We start from the raw sequence: 14,870 nt of genomic DNA, 5'->3' as shown, positions 1-14,870 counted from the left end.
GATGGATGGATGGATGTTACCCTCCCCAGGAGTGGTCGACCAACAAAGATCACTCCGGGAGCAAGGTGTGTAATAGTCGGCGAGGTCACAAAGGACCCCATGGTAACTTCTAAGCAACTTAAGTCTCTCTCACATTGGCTAATGTTCATGTTCATGAGTCCACCATCAGGAGAACACTGAACAACAATGGTGTGCATGGCAGGGTTGCAAGGAGAAAGCCACTGCTCTCCAAAAAAAACATTGCTGCTCGTCTACAGTTTGCTAAAGATCACATGGACAAGCCAGAAGGCTACTGGAAAAATGTTTTGTTGATGGATTAGACAAAAATAGAACTTTTTGGTTTAAATGAAAAGCGTTATGTTTGGAGAAAGAAAAACACTGCATTCCAGCATAAGAACCTTATCCCATCTGTGAAACATGGTGGTGGTAGTATCATGGTTTGGGCCTGTTTTGCTGCATCTGGGCCAGGACGGCTTGCCTTCATTGATGGAACAATGAGTTCTGAATTATATCAGAGAATTCTAAAGGAAAAAGTCAGGACATCTGTCCATGAACTGAATCTCAAGAGAAGGTGGGTCATGCAGCAAGACAACGACCCTAAGCACACAAGTCATTCTACCAAAGAATGGTTAAAGAAGAAAAAAGTTAATGTTTTGGAATGGCCAAGTCAAAGTCCTGACCTTAATCCAATCGAAATGTTGTGGAAGGACCTGAAGCGAGCAGATAATGTGAGGAAACCCACCAACATCCCAGAGTTGAAGCTGTTCTGTACGGAGGAATGGGTCTCAAATTCCTCTACGCCGGTCTGCAGGACTGATCAACAGTTACCGGAAATGTTTAGTTGCAGTTATTGCTGCATAGGGGGGTCACACCACATACTGAAAGCAAAGCTTCACATACTTTTGCCACTCACAAATATGTAATATTCAATCATTTTACTTAATAAATAAATGACCAAGTATAATATTTTTTTTCTCATTTGTTTAACTGGTTTCTCTTTTAGGACTTGAGTGAAAATCTGATGATGTTTTAGGTCATTTATGCAGAAATATAGAAAATTCTAAAGGGTTCACAAACTTTCAAGCACAACTGTATTGACAGTCTTGTCCCACTCAATGGAAGGGCACTGAAAGACACAAATCTCATTATGACATTTACATTTATCATGCCCAAAATTTTTTATAAAGTTTTTTTTTTTTTTAATAATTGCATCTTTACATTATGTATAAACATGTTCTTGATTGAAAAAATTTTCAAATAACTAGTTACTTTATCATTTCCATTACAAGTACGTATTTATTTTCATTGAAGTTCCGCATCTCGAAATACTTTTGTGTCGGGCTCCGCAGTCCCAAAATGTTTAAGAAACACTGTCTTATATAACACTTTACATACTTGCTGTGTGCGTATATGTTACAATGTTATCGCAGTAAAGTGATGTACCGTGTTTGCCATTTATTGATACAATGAGAAATGAAGCTAAATGACCCCTTTTCTTGGCTGAGTTGGTTACGTTAGATATATTTTTCGAGGCACCTCAGGCCTCTTCAACAAGCATGTCGCGTTCGTTCACTTTTCATTACAATGATATCTACTGCCACGTTGTGCCTACTTAAATAAGTCAACAGCATTATAAAGCCCAACTCGGATAGTACTTTAATTCTGGTACTCAACAATACGCCAACATGGCGGTTCGCTTTTATAAATTGTGTCTTCTGACCTACCTGACACACTTAATTCTCCGGCATCTTTATGTTTTTACTGTTGATATGCTAAGTACTGTCTCTGCGTCTTCCACAGAAAATAGAACCTCTTCCTCCACATGTTTGGCACATCAGTTTGGTGTTCTCAGAACCACATGCATAATTTTCACACAAATATTAATTCTCTCTGAAGTTCTTTGCTGAACGAGCAACAACGGAGAGTCATTGACAGATTAGGCGCGTAAATTAACGCTACGCGCCTTGATCTCGCGCGTGCGCATTTCGCAGTTCGCCAACTCCGTGCCATGAGTACAGAATCTCTGATTGGTTTAAAATTGCCGGTTTTTGATATAAATTAATCTGATTGGTGGTTTGTACATCGAAGGCTGTCTGCGCAGACTAGTATGCTGTTTCTACAAGGACTTGCGTGAAGCTTTAAAGATGAGCTGAAAAATGAGTCTTGTTTAAAATATGTGACAAATGATGATTTTTTAAAATAAACAGACACCGACTTGAACTTGAACATTATTGCCAGGTGTCATACTTACTGGGAATTTCTCTTGGAGTTAACACAATATACAGTGCACAACACTATCGCAACATTATAGACTGTAAATACTATTGATTAATAATATTAATAATATTAATAAATAATATTGTAGCGACGGATGGCACTGACGTAACAGGAGGCTCTGCGGCGCTGCAGCTAAAGTTAAACATAAATTATTTTAGCTCCGGCGCCGCAGAGCCTCTTGGGACGTCGGTGTCATCCGTCGCTACTACATAAAACAATATAGTAACGTTGAATTGCACTCCCGCTAAGTAATATATTAGGTATGTCCCTTACAAAAATAAGCGTAATTTATATTGAATGGAGGAGAATGGAATTCTGGATAAAGAAGGAGATGAATCAGAGACTGTGTTTAACCAGAGCGACTGGAGTAGGGAAGAAACTTTTTACAGTAATGGGTATAACAGTTTTTGCCTTTAGTGGCCGGTAACGTTTCTTCAACGGACATAACTGAAAGAGATGCTTGTGCAGGTGAGTATGGTCTTTTATTACATTTCAGCATATTTCCTGACCTGTGATCTAAACAGGACCTCAAAGGATTCCAGTTCCAGGCACACAACCTATTCTACTCTTTACAATTACACCAAGTGAAAAATACTTGCTGCTAAACTTTCTTGAAAACACCAGTTACATTTTCATCCAGATTGTGAGTGATAGCCATGCCAAGAAATGTAAGGGATTCTACCCTGTTGACTGTGACGTCATTAATAACCAGGGAAGTAGGAAGTGAGGAGATTCTCCTAAATTTCACAATCATTTCTGCTTTTTTTTTTTTTTTAAGGAATTCGAGTTAAGATTGTTGAAGGTGCCGATCCAACTCTCTCCAAAATGGCACCTCATCTCTGACTGTGATCAGGGTGACCAGGGTGGTGTCATCAGCAAAATTCAGCAGATTATGGGTCACTGGAGGTGCAGTCAATGGTGTACAGAGAGAAAAGGAGAAGAGATAGAACATAGTCCTGAGGAGACCCTGTGCTCAGGGTTAGGGGGCCCTGACTGATATTCACCCATCTTCAATATCTGCCATCTGTTACAGTAGATAGATAGATATTTTAGTGTAATAGGCAGGATTTGATAGAAAGACAGATAGATATGAAAGGCACTATATAATAGATAGATATGAAAGACAGTATATAATGGATAGATAGTATATAGTTTAATCAAATATTTGTAATCAATCCATGATAAGTTTAACAATTTAACATAAGCATATCCTTAAATGAAGTAACATTGGATTATTAAAAGCACAAGGAAAAGACATGAAGGTACTAAAGGGTTAACTAAATGCGGCTTAAAGCTTAGGTACGTGAGGCTTTTCCCTATCTGGAGAAGCCACCAATATAGTTGCTAAGGTTAAAATGAAGTAGCTGTGTAGTGAACACCCCCTTGAAAAACGAGAACAAACTAGTGAGAAAGCTCAGTGACCCTTATTACGAAGCGATGATAAAACCAATGGAAAAACCCGTAGGACACCCCTGTTAACGAAGCGATATTTTGAATAATGGAAGAATCGACATGCGTAAGAAGTTACTGCTGGCTGTAGTCGATTGGCTAAGATGATAGAATTCTGAGTTAGAGGACGTGATGTGTTCGATAAGGTAATGGTAATAGAAAGTTTAAAAGGGAATGAATTGTGTTAATGATTGCTCACTTCATGATAAAATAATTGTTCTGTGTTTTCATCAGGTCTCCGTGAATGGCGTCTTTGAAAACAGAGTAAAGTTTTTTTCCACTAAGAAAGAGAGAGATGAAAGGCACTATATAATAGATAGATAGATAGATAGATGTGAAAGGCACTATAATGATAGATAGATAGATTATCTATCTATCTATCTATCTATCTATCTATCTATCTATCTATCTATCTATCTATCTATCTATCTATCTATCTATCTATCTATCGTTGTCCCCGGGGTAAATTTTGCCAGAGACAGGTGATTTATAGTCCGCATTCATCTTGAGAAGCTTGCTATGAAGACGGTCTTCTTTGATTGTATTATACAGTAAATGCAGAACTGAAACCCACAAAAAATACATTGACCTAAGTAGTTGGAGAGTGTGTATGCTGCAGGATGTAGTGGAGAGCCATGTTCACTGCATCTACAACACTGCCTGGAGGAGTCGCTGAAATCCAACAGTTTCAGAGCATCAACAGCTGTAGCTTTTTAATGTTTGCCATAACGTAGTTTTACACATTCAAACAATAATTGATAAAACACTGCCTAACTGTAAATGTACTTACATTTGTCTATTTAATCTGATTATTTTAACCATATATTGTATTAGTTTTTATACTGTATAACAGTTAACGTAATGTATTTTTTCTGGATTTTTCTTTCAGTATGTGAATCTGTGTTGATGGCCTAGAGGACTCTGAATTGTTTTTAAATGAAAGACCAGAACGATTGACATTATGAATATGAAAATGCTGTCATTTTCTTATCAACATAAAGTTTATTCCTCTTCCTCTGCATCACCACAACTCCTTGTATCTGCCTGTGTTTCTCTATACCTATAAACAAAAACTGCAAAAACCTTAATGTACTACAAAAAAAGTAAAAACTCAAAATTGTAAATCCCAATATTTGTAAGATAAATAAAAGCAGGAAAGATAGTATCTTTATTAATAAAAAAAACCGTATAATTTAGTATAGGAATTTAAATACAGTGTAGTGTATGCTTTTAAGCAGTCTGATCTCATAAAACGCATATTTCGTTATTGATTCAGTATCCCGCGATACTTAAGTCCATATTTAAATACAAGATATGGTTCCGATATTTTAATGGCATTTTTGTGCTATTTTTAACGTCCGTAACAGTCTGTCTGATGTGTGCAGAATTAATTTTGTAACATTACCCACCGTACCAAGTCCATTAAACCTGCACACGAGGTGGTCTAAATTAGCACGCAGTTTTGTTCCCTTCTCCGACTCCAAGAAGTCCACTGCAATGGTCATCTTGTCTTATCCCTGCACGCCGGATCACACTGCGACTGCGCTACACGCCAAGGTTAGCCATATTACCGTAAATACGGACTACGGCCACACGAGGACGGTATCATTCCGAGCTCACTGCATCGGGCCCCGAGGGTTTTGTAACACAGTAATATTTAGATTTTGAACCTTAAGTTTAATATTTTCTTGTCATGCATGGCGCTGGAGAGTGCCAACGTATTCAACGTTACCCGGAAAAGCAAGTGAGAATTTCACTGTAACAATCAGACACATAGCAATAATTGGGTATGGTGTCGAGTCCAATCACTTAACAAGTACTTTGGTTTCCCCCAAATGCTAACACACCCCAACACTCATTCATCTTGGCCCTGTATAAAAGAATTGATATTATGGGGTGTTAAGAGGAAAACAAAATAAACGGGTAGTGTAATCTGATATATGAAGTCACATACTGAATATCAAACATAGTGAATATTAGTTCAGTTTTTAATATATCATTTCAGCACCCAGATGCTCTTCTGTAGGTATGTCTTTGAACTTCACTAAAAGATAAATCAAGATGTCTAATTGGTTTTTATTTTATATATACTATTTTATATATATATATATATATATATATATATATATATATATATATATATATATATAATACGTGTAAAAATGCATCCTCTTTCTCTCCGTCTACGAGCGTATCTAATTGAACGGTGCCGTTCTGGTAAAGAAGCTCATTGAAACACGCAACTGCAAACCCAATGATGTCTTTGACTGAATGTTGAATGCCTGTGGAGTTTAACGTGACTCTGCTTTTCCGCTAGTCGCCTAAACTTGTTCGATTTACTGTAAGCGAGAGTTTTTCAGAAGCTGCACATCCCGACTCTGGCACGCCACCACTTGCTGTTACTGCCCTCTAGTGGTCAGGGACTACGCAGCTATCAGTTCAGAACTTTGAGCTTGAGAGAAGTGCTTTGTTTTTGTTTTTTTGAATGGATAAGTGGATATGTGTTATCTGGGGACCGTGCGATAAACGTTAAATGCACTACATAATACCTAGAAACATATATTACAGTATAGATAGATAGATATTAATATATATAAATAGATTGGAAAGGCACAGCATATAATAGATAGATAGATAGATAGATAGATAGATAGATAGATAGATAGGAAAGCCACTAAATAACAGATATATATATATATATATATATATATATATATATATATATATATATATATATATATATAAATAGACAGTAAACCCCCTATATAACAGATAGGAAAGGCACTATATAATAGATAGATAGGAAAGGCACTATATACTAAACAGATAGATAGACAGACACTATATAATAGATAGATAGATATATAAATAGACAGGAAACCCCCTATATAATAGATAGGAAAGGCACTATATACTAGAGAGATAGATAGATAGATAGATAGATAGATAGATAGATAGATAGATAGATAGATAGATAGATAGATAGATAGATAGGAAAGCCACTATAACTAGATAGATAGATAGATAGATAGGAAAGCCACTAAATAGCAGATAGATAGATAGATAGACAGGAAACCCCCTAAATAATAGATAGGAAAGGCACTATATAATAGATAGATAGGAAAGGCACTAAATAACAAATAGACAGATAGATAGACAGATAGATAGACAATATGTAATAGATAGATAGATATATAAATAGATGGAAAATGCTCTATATAATAGATAGATAGATAGATAGATAGATAGATAGATAGATAGATAGATAGATAGATAGATAGATAGATAGATAGAGTGAAAGGCACTATATAATAGGCTAGATAGATAGATAGATAGATAGATAGATAGATAGATAGATAGATAGATAGATAGATAGATAGATAGATAGATAGATAGATAGATTTATTTTAAATGCGTATATGCCAAGTGCGAAATAGAGGGATGCCTCCTCTAAATTTCGCAGGAGCTGCCCAGAACGCGTTGTTCTGAAGGTTGGGCTTCTCTTATAATTAAAATGATCAATTCCAATAAACTATTATTAAGTCAAATTTAAACTTACAAAGTGGCATTTTTCATTCCGACAAACCGGCGGCTAACGAAGACGCTTTTAAAAAATATTTTAGAGTGAAAAGTGCACAGACTTACAAGCCGATCACGACACAGAGAATAACACGGCAACGGAATCTTAAATGACTTAAACTATATGCGACATAAAAAGGCAGAGATGAAAAGATGAAGTAATAATTATAATAATACTTTTTTTATATAGCGTCTTTCCCATGCTCAAGTAAACGTAACAGAAAACCCGAAGTTAGCCCGTGTTATTGTATACTGCGAAAGTCCTCTTAAAATGATGAGCCATTGATTGGTATGTCACATATCTGTTACCATCTATTCACGCTTATTTAATATTTAGAGACTGTTATGGATCTGAATTGATAAAGGTTCTTTCTGGAACCTTCACATGAATTGGTCTTTTGGGCAACAAACATGGTTCCTTGTGGCATCGCTCTGAAGAAACACGATGGCATCTTGATTTTTAAGAGTGTAGGCAGTTGTCTAAATGTCACCTTTTGGATTGACCGGCTCTAAAGTTCCCAGTGGGTACATTATGCGTAGTTATTTATTCATTGGCCAATGTTACTTGCAAGATTAAGATTTTCTTAAGCTGCATCACAGTTGCATTGGTCAGTATCACACAGAGAGCCAACAAACATAGAATACAGCGGCATTTTTAGCAAGAGAAGATGAGAAGTTTTAAAAGATGCAAACAGTGCAATTATTATTGGTCAGTAATGGACTCAAATTATATTTAAAAACAGTGCAGGAAAGAAACAGCAACAGAAAAGGCGAGTAGAGTACGATATGGGCTTTGTGCGCTTTACTGCCACCTAGTGAAGTAAAGAAGTCACTCTCACATTCTTTTTACTTTCTGGTAGGTGAAGTTTAGGGAAAGTATCGTAATCTTCCAAAAATTCGACCTCGACATTTTGATGAATTCTCGACATTTTAGACCTTCCTGAGTCCGAAAATACCATTTTTGTAATCATGTCTGTCTGTTTGTCTGTGTTTGTGTGTGTTAACATGATAACTTGAGTGCGCCTTCCCTTAGGTCAACCAAATTTTGCATACAAGTATGAGGTACAAAACGTAGATTTCTATCAACTTTTGGGCTATCTCCGTTAACCGGAAGTGGTACTTTACCTTTTATTCATGCAGCTGCAGAGTCCGATTTATTCAACTTTACTTTTATAATAATTGTTCAATATATTATTAATTGGATTTGATTTGTTGATGGTTCTTTAATGTATATCTCTCTATTATAATAAAAAAATCCTGGGACGAGATGAGACTTTTTCAGAGACACTTTAACGTTCCGCGAGACGTGACTTTGTGCCAAGAGATTTAACCACGCCCGGAGTCGGAAATAAAAGACAAAGAGTAGATGACAAAGTAGAACGTCGTAAAGAGGTTGAAAAAAATGTTGGTGTGATACACATGCAGAGCAGGTTAGAGATAATGGAAATACGAAAATTCAAAAGTCTCAAAAAAATGATAGTAAAGATCGCATTAGCGCAAACAAATGGAAATTATTACTTGGTGAAATAATGGAACAGCGAAAAGAGATCGAATATATTATTCGGATTTAAACTTTAAGTCGGAGACTTGTAGATCATCTAATTTGTGTTGCCATCAGGGAAAAGTAGTGTTTCTTCCCAATGAAGAAGCTTATCCACGAGAATTAAAAGATTTGTTGTTTGGTGAAAGTGAAATCCCGCGAGAGAAAATTTCAAGCCCCGTGAGACAAGAGTTTACGCAAAGAGATTTGGAAAAGTCCCGCCCACATCTAAAACGTTTACAACCACACACACAACTCAATCATTTCTCATTTGTGTGAATGCTATTGTCAGACACAGTTCGTGTAGAGAGAAAGAAATGATATTCACTCACGGGCAGTTACATGTCATGCTGTCATGATGTAAGTCCAAACACGGAATCAAAATTCAATGTGATATTGACGAAAAGGTAAAAGCGAAAAGAGATCAAATATATGGACAGAGGTGATATGACAGAAGTATGTAGGTATTGTTTGGCTTTAAACTTTGAGTCGGAGACTTGTAGATCGTCTAATTCGTGTTGCCATCAGAGAAAAGTCGTGTTTCTTCCCAATGAAGGGGCGTATCCACGAGAATTAAAAGATTTGTTGTTTGGTGGAAGTGAAATCCACATACGCGAGCGGCAGAGACGTGAAGTGGCTGGTGCGTAGTGCAAGCCGGGGGGGGTTGGCAAGAAGCCCCCTAGTAATATAAAAATATAATCACTGTCTTACAATTTACTCCTCATGTATCCATACCCATATCTGAGTACTCTATACGAAAAAGTCAAGGATAGACCACTCCTGATTTTTTTATTTTGTTTTTGGTGCCTATTCATCCATCCATCCATTCATTCTTCATAGCCCCCTTATCCAGGCCAGAATTGCAGGGTAGCTGGAGCCTATTCCAAAATCACTGGGCACAAGGCAGAAACAATCCCCAGATGGGACACCAGCCTAGCATAGGGCAATCACCACACCCACAGGCCAATTTAGCAATGCCAGTTCACCTAACCTATATGTACTTGGATTGTGGGAAAAGATCAGAGCATCCACATGAACACTGTAGAAGATGAGCCCGGGCTACAGACAGACACTGAGACACAATTTCCACAAACACGTACGTTTATTACTTTTTGGCACAACACAATGCACAAACCCAATTAACTCCATCCTTTCTGCTGCCACCGCCACTCCTTAATCGCAAGCTCCATCTTACTCCTCCCGACTCCGGCTCCCTGAATGGAGTGAGGCAGACCCTTTTATGTTGCACACCCAGATGTGCTCCAGGTGCGCCCCGATGAACCTCCTGTAGCACTTCCTGGTGTGGCGGAAGTGCTGCATGGGCACCCGGAAGCACTCCAGGTGCATTTGGTTCCATCCAGGGCTCCGGGATCGTCCAGGCGCCCCCTGGCGGTTGAGCTTCCAAGGTCAGAGGCCCCCATGCAATCCGGGGAGGCTGCCCTCTTGTGTTCCGGGGATGATAGTGCTCCTCTCCTGGTCCTTCCCTTTTCCAGGCATCCCGGTGGGGCAAGGTCCCCAGATGTCTATCACAACACAGGGAGAACATTCAAAGTCCACGTGGGGAACACACCGATCTCCTTATAGCGAGCCAGTAGCGCTACTACCACCATACAAATAAATACAACATTTATTTATATAGCACATTTTCATACAAAAAGTAGCTCAAAGTGCTTTATGTAATGAAGAAAAGAAAAATAAAAGACAAAATAAGAAATTAAAATAAGGCAACATTAGTTAACATAGAAAAGGAGTAAGGTCCGATGGCCAGTGTGGACAGAAAAAACAAAAAAAACTCCAGAAAGCTGGAGAAAAAAATAAAATCTGTGGGGGTTCCAGGCCACGAGACCACCCAGTCCCCTCTGGGCATTCTACCTAACATAAATGAAATAGTCCTCTTTGTAGTTCGGGTTCTCACGAAGTCACTTGATGCTGATGGTCATACAGACTTCTGGCTTTTAATCCATCCATCATTGTTGGAACATCATGGTGCTTTGAGTAGATGGTGGTGGCGCGCCACCAAAAGGACACCGGAAAAGGAAACAGAGACCATGAGAAGAAGAGACCATGAAGAGACCATGCCCCCCCCCAGTGCCTGTACAGTAGATTCTATTGATGTTAACCCACACCTGTCCATCTTTCTATACAGCTTGTCATTCTGAGCCGAGTCGCTTTTATATTTGAGGGTATGCTGTTCTCCACGTGACCACCTGAAGTTGATGGACCTCTTTGCGTAATGCTTGTTGCCATGGCGCAGAGCTCAATCTAACAAAATAAAACCTGTCACCATACGTGTGGGTGTTTCTGTGGTTAAGCCGCAGGTGGTTAACATGTCATTAGACACTCCTGTGTATGAAAGGTGACCACCCTGCTCCTCCGCGCTTTTATTCCACCGCCGTGGACTTTTGATTTGATGTGACGGTTACTTCGGTTGCATACTTTTGATGCTTAACGCAGGTTTTTTTTTTTAATAGCTTTACATTAAAAACGCAGAGCTTAGAAGACAAAGGGAGAGTAAAAACAAAAACACCAGCGAGCCTTCATCCCTGTTATCAGGTCTCGAGTGCGAGTGTTAAGGGTTGAAGCACCAAAACCCAATTTTATAATTGCGAGGTGGGACGAATTCTCTCATGAATGCCCGCTCTCGTATTCCTGGTCTGTTGTTGGTAACGCACTGCCGTCACTGTAAGCATGAAGCCAAGGGGACTGTGAACACTCGGAAACGGTAAAGTTAAAGGCAAAGAAAACTGAGTGCCAGAGTCTGTGCTGTGGGCACCGGGTGGCATTTATTTTGACTTGGAAGATGACCTTATTGTCCCATTCATCTGCTCATTTTTTGAACCCGTTTTTTTAATCCACACAGGAAACATGGGGAGTTGGAAACCAACCCTAGATGGGGTGCCACTCCATCAAATACCCACACTGGGCCAAAGAACATAATATTACAACTTTGGGATGTGGGTATGGGCAAAGAAAGAACAACCCAGAAAGAGACAGGGAGAATATGCCAAGATAGGGGCCAGCCCAAGATATGGAAGCCAGATCCCTGAACTTGTGGGGGGGTTTACATATTTATCTGGTCACCTGCTATTTAGTGGACCCTGTTGAAATTGATTTTTGGGCCACAAAGTCCCGAAGTCTGTGCTTGGTGCCAGAAGAGAGAGCTGATGGGATACCAGTTAACCAGGAGGCACACATATGCACCCAGTCACAACAGCCTAATTTACAGTTTCTGGTTAATGTGAAAGCTTTAGGAGGTGAAAAGAAAGACGGTTGGGGTCAGTTGTGTCATTAGGAGGGGCTTCTGTGACTTTAGCTGCTGATTTCTGCCATCCAACCCCTGCTCTTTGTTAGCCTGGCACCCAATGGCTTCCAGCCGCAGTCCTTTGAGAGCCCAGCCTTTCTTCCTCCTGTTCTGTGTTCTGACTTGCGTGAACATCTGCTTAAAAATACCATAGGGGTCTCCCTCTTTCCACCTAAGACTTGTATTGAAGTAACTGCATTATTGGGGTGGGTAAGGAGGGCTAAGCCCCTTAATGAGTGCTGAAGCTAGTGAGTTGGGGTACCAGTGGGTAGCCATGTTTATGGTCATCTGGCAACCGGTGTTGAGACTGAAGTGAAAATTGGGCAGCACCAGTGAGTTGTCTTCAACGATCTGCCAAGACTTCCGGGTGTGGCTGAAGCGCTGCATACCCCAGTTCCGGAGCTGCCCAGGCGTCCCCTGGCAGGGGCCGTGTTGCTCCACAGGGTCCGTGGCCCCTCATACAATCCAAGATGGCTGCCCTCTTACGTTCTACAGAAGATACTGCCCTTCTCCCGGCGTCCCGGTGGGGCAAGGTCCCTGGACGTCTGTCACAATACTTTATATGTGCAAGATGATTTACAGAAATGTCTCAACCTGTTTGCCATCATGTTTGACACATGTACCATATGTGGCACATAAACTGTATGTAAGTACTAGCTGATTACCTAGTGGCTTCGCTCACTGAGTGTAAGGGAAAAAAACTAAAATGTAGTATTTATAAAATAAGTTTAATTACCAATGTCATTTTTGAACAAATAAAGAGCATTCACAATAACATAGAAATTATATAAATATTAATTATTAAGTAGTAAAACATTTTGATAAAAGAATTTGAAGAAGATATAAGAAGCATATAAATTATTAAACAGTCAAACATTAACATTTAAGAATTAAAGATACATTGAGTACTACTGTAGTGGTTTCGGGCAAAGTACCTGCTTGACAACCTTGCACCATGTGCCTGTGATTTAAGAGAAAAATGATTCTGAGAAATGTGGACACTGCCTTTCCGTGCTTAACAGGCAGAAGGTCCAAACAATTCCCAAGTCCAATACTTAACATGAAGAGGTCGGTACATCTTTTTAGATGTAAACCCTCCATCTTATTAAAAGAATTCATCACAAAAGCAACCTTGAATGTTGCGGTGTTTTAGTGACCCGAATTCATCTTAAGGGACAGTAAGTAGCCGTGCATAGCAATTTAACAAGAGAGTCCCGCTTCGATAGCGCTGATTACACATATTCGCAAAGATTTCCACTATCCCAGGAGCCGACGGGGCACTTGAAGTGTGACAAACAGTGCGAGAAGAGAGGACGCTGCCCGAAACTGCGAAGCTGTTGACCCGGAGGAAAAGCCAGACATTCCACGCCTCCCAGTGTCCACTTTGTTCTTACGACCCCTCGCCGCTGAAGGCGGTCTCGTCTTCACATTGTTTACAGCTCGGTGCAGTTAAAAAGTAGAAAGACGCAAAGCTGTTTTGTTCATCTCTTCTACTATCAAGTACTGCGAATTAAAAAAAAGTTACAATGTGGCAGTTCTCTCTGTGAGAACGCGCCTGGCAGTGGACGGCTCAGCACTGGAGTCCAGAGAGGAGGGCTGGGAGAGGGCGACGTGGGGCACACTTGTATGGGATAGATCGGCATGTTTGTGTTTACCACTTTTACGTAATTTCCATATCGCGTGGTCATACGTCATTTCCGTTTCAAACGCGAAAATAATTTTATATATATAGATATACAGTGCATCTGGAAAGTATTCACAGCGCATCACTTTTCCCACATTTTGTTATGTTACAGCCTTATTCCAAAATGGATTAAATTCCATTTTTTCCTCAGAATTCTACACACAACACCCCATAATGACAATGTGAAAAAAGTGTACTTGAGATTTTTGCAAATTTATTAAAAATAAAAAAATTGAGAAAGCACATGTACATACAGTGGTGTGAAAAACTATTTGCCCCCTTCCTGATTTCTTATTCTTTTGCATGTTTGTCACACAAAATGTTTCTGATCATCAAACACATTTAACCATTAGTCAAATATAACACAAGTAAACACAAAATGCAGTTTTTAAATGATGATTTTTATTATTTAGGGAGAAAAAAAATCCAAACCTACTTGGCCCTGTGTGAAAAAGTAATTGCCCCCTTGTTAAAAAATAACCTAACTGTGGTGTATCACACCTGAGTTCAATTTCCGTAGCCACCCCCAGGCCTGATTACTGCCACACCAGTTTCAATCAAGAAATCACTTAAATAGGAGCTGCCTGACACAGAGAAGTAGACCAAAAGCACCTCAAAAGCTAGACATCATGCCAAGATCCAAAGAAATTCAGGAACAAATGAGAACAGAAGTAATTGAGATCTATCAGTCTGGTAAAGGTTATAAAGCCATTTCTAAAGCTTTGGGACTCCAGCAAACCACAGTGAGAGCCATTATCCACAAATGGCAAAAACATGGAACAGTGGTGAACCTTCCCAGGAGTGGCCGGCCGACCAAAATTACCCCAAGAGCACAGAGACGACTCATCCGAGAGGTCACAAAAGACCCCAGGACAACGTCTAAAGAACTGCAGGCCTCACTTGCCTCAATTAAGGTCAGTGTTCACGACTCCACCATAAGAAAGAGACTGGGCAAAAATGGCCTGCATGGCAGATTTCCAAGATGCAAACCACTGTTAAGCAAAAAGAACATTAGGGCTCGTCTCAATTTTGCTAAGAAA

Source organism: Erpetoichthys calabaricus, chromosome 8, assembly GCF_900747795.2.
Source record: "Erpetoichthys calabaricus chromosome 8, fErpCal1.3, whole genome shotgun sequence".
NCBI classification, from domain to species: domain Eukaryota; kingdom Metazoa; phylum Chordata; class Cladistia; order Polypteriformes; family Polypteridae; genus Erpetoichthys; species Erpetoichthys calabaricus.
This window is presented reverse-complemented; position numbering follows the sequence as displayed.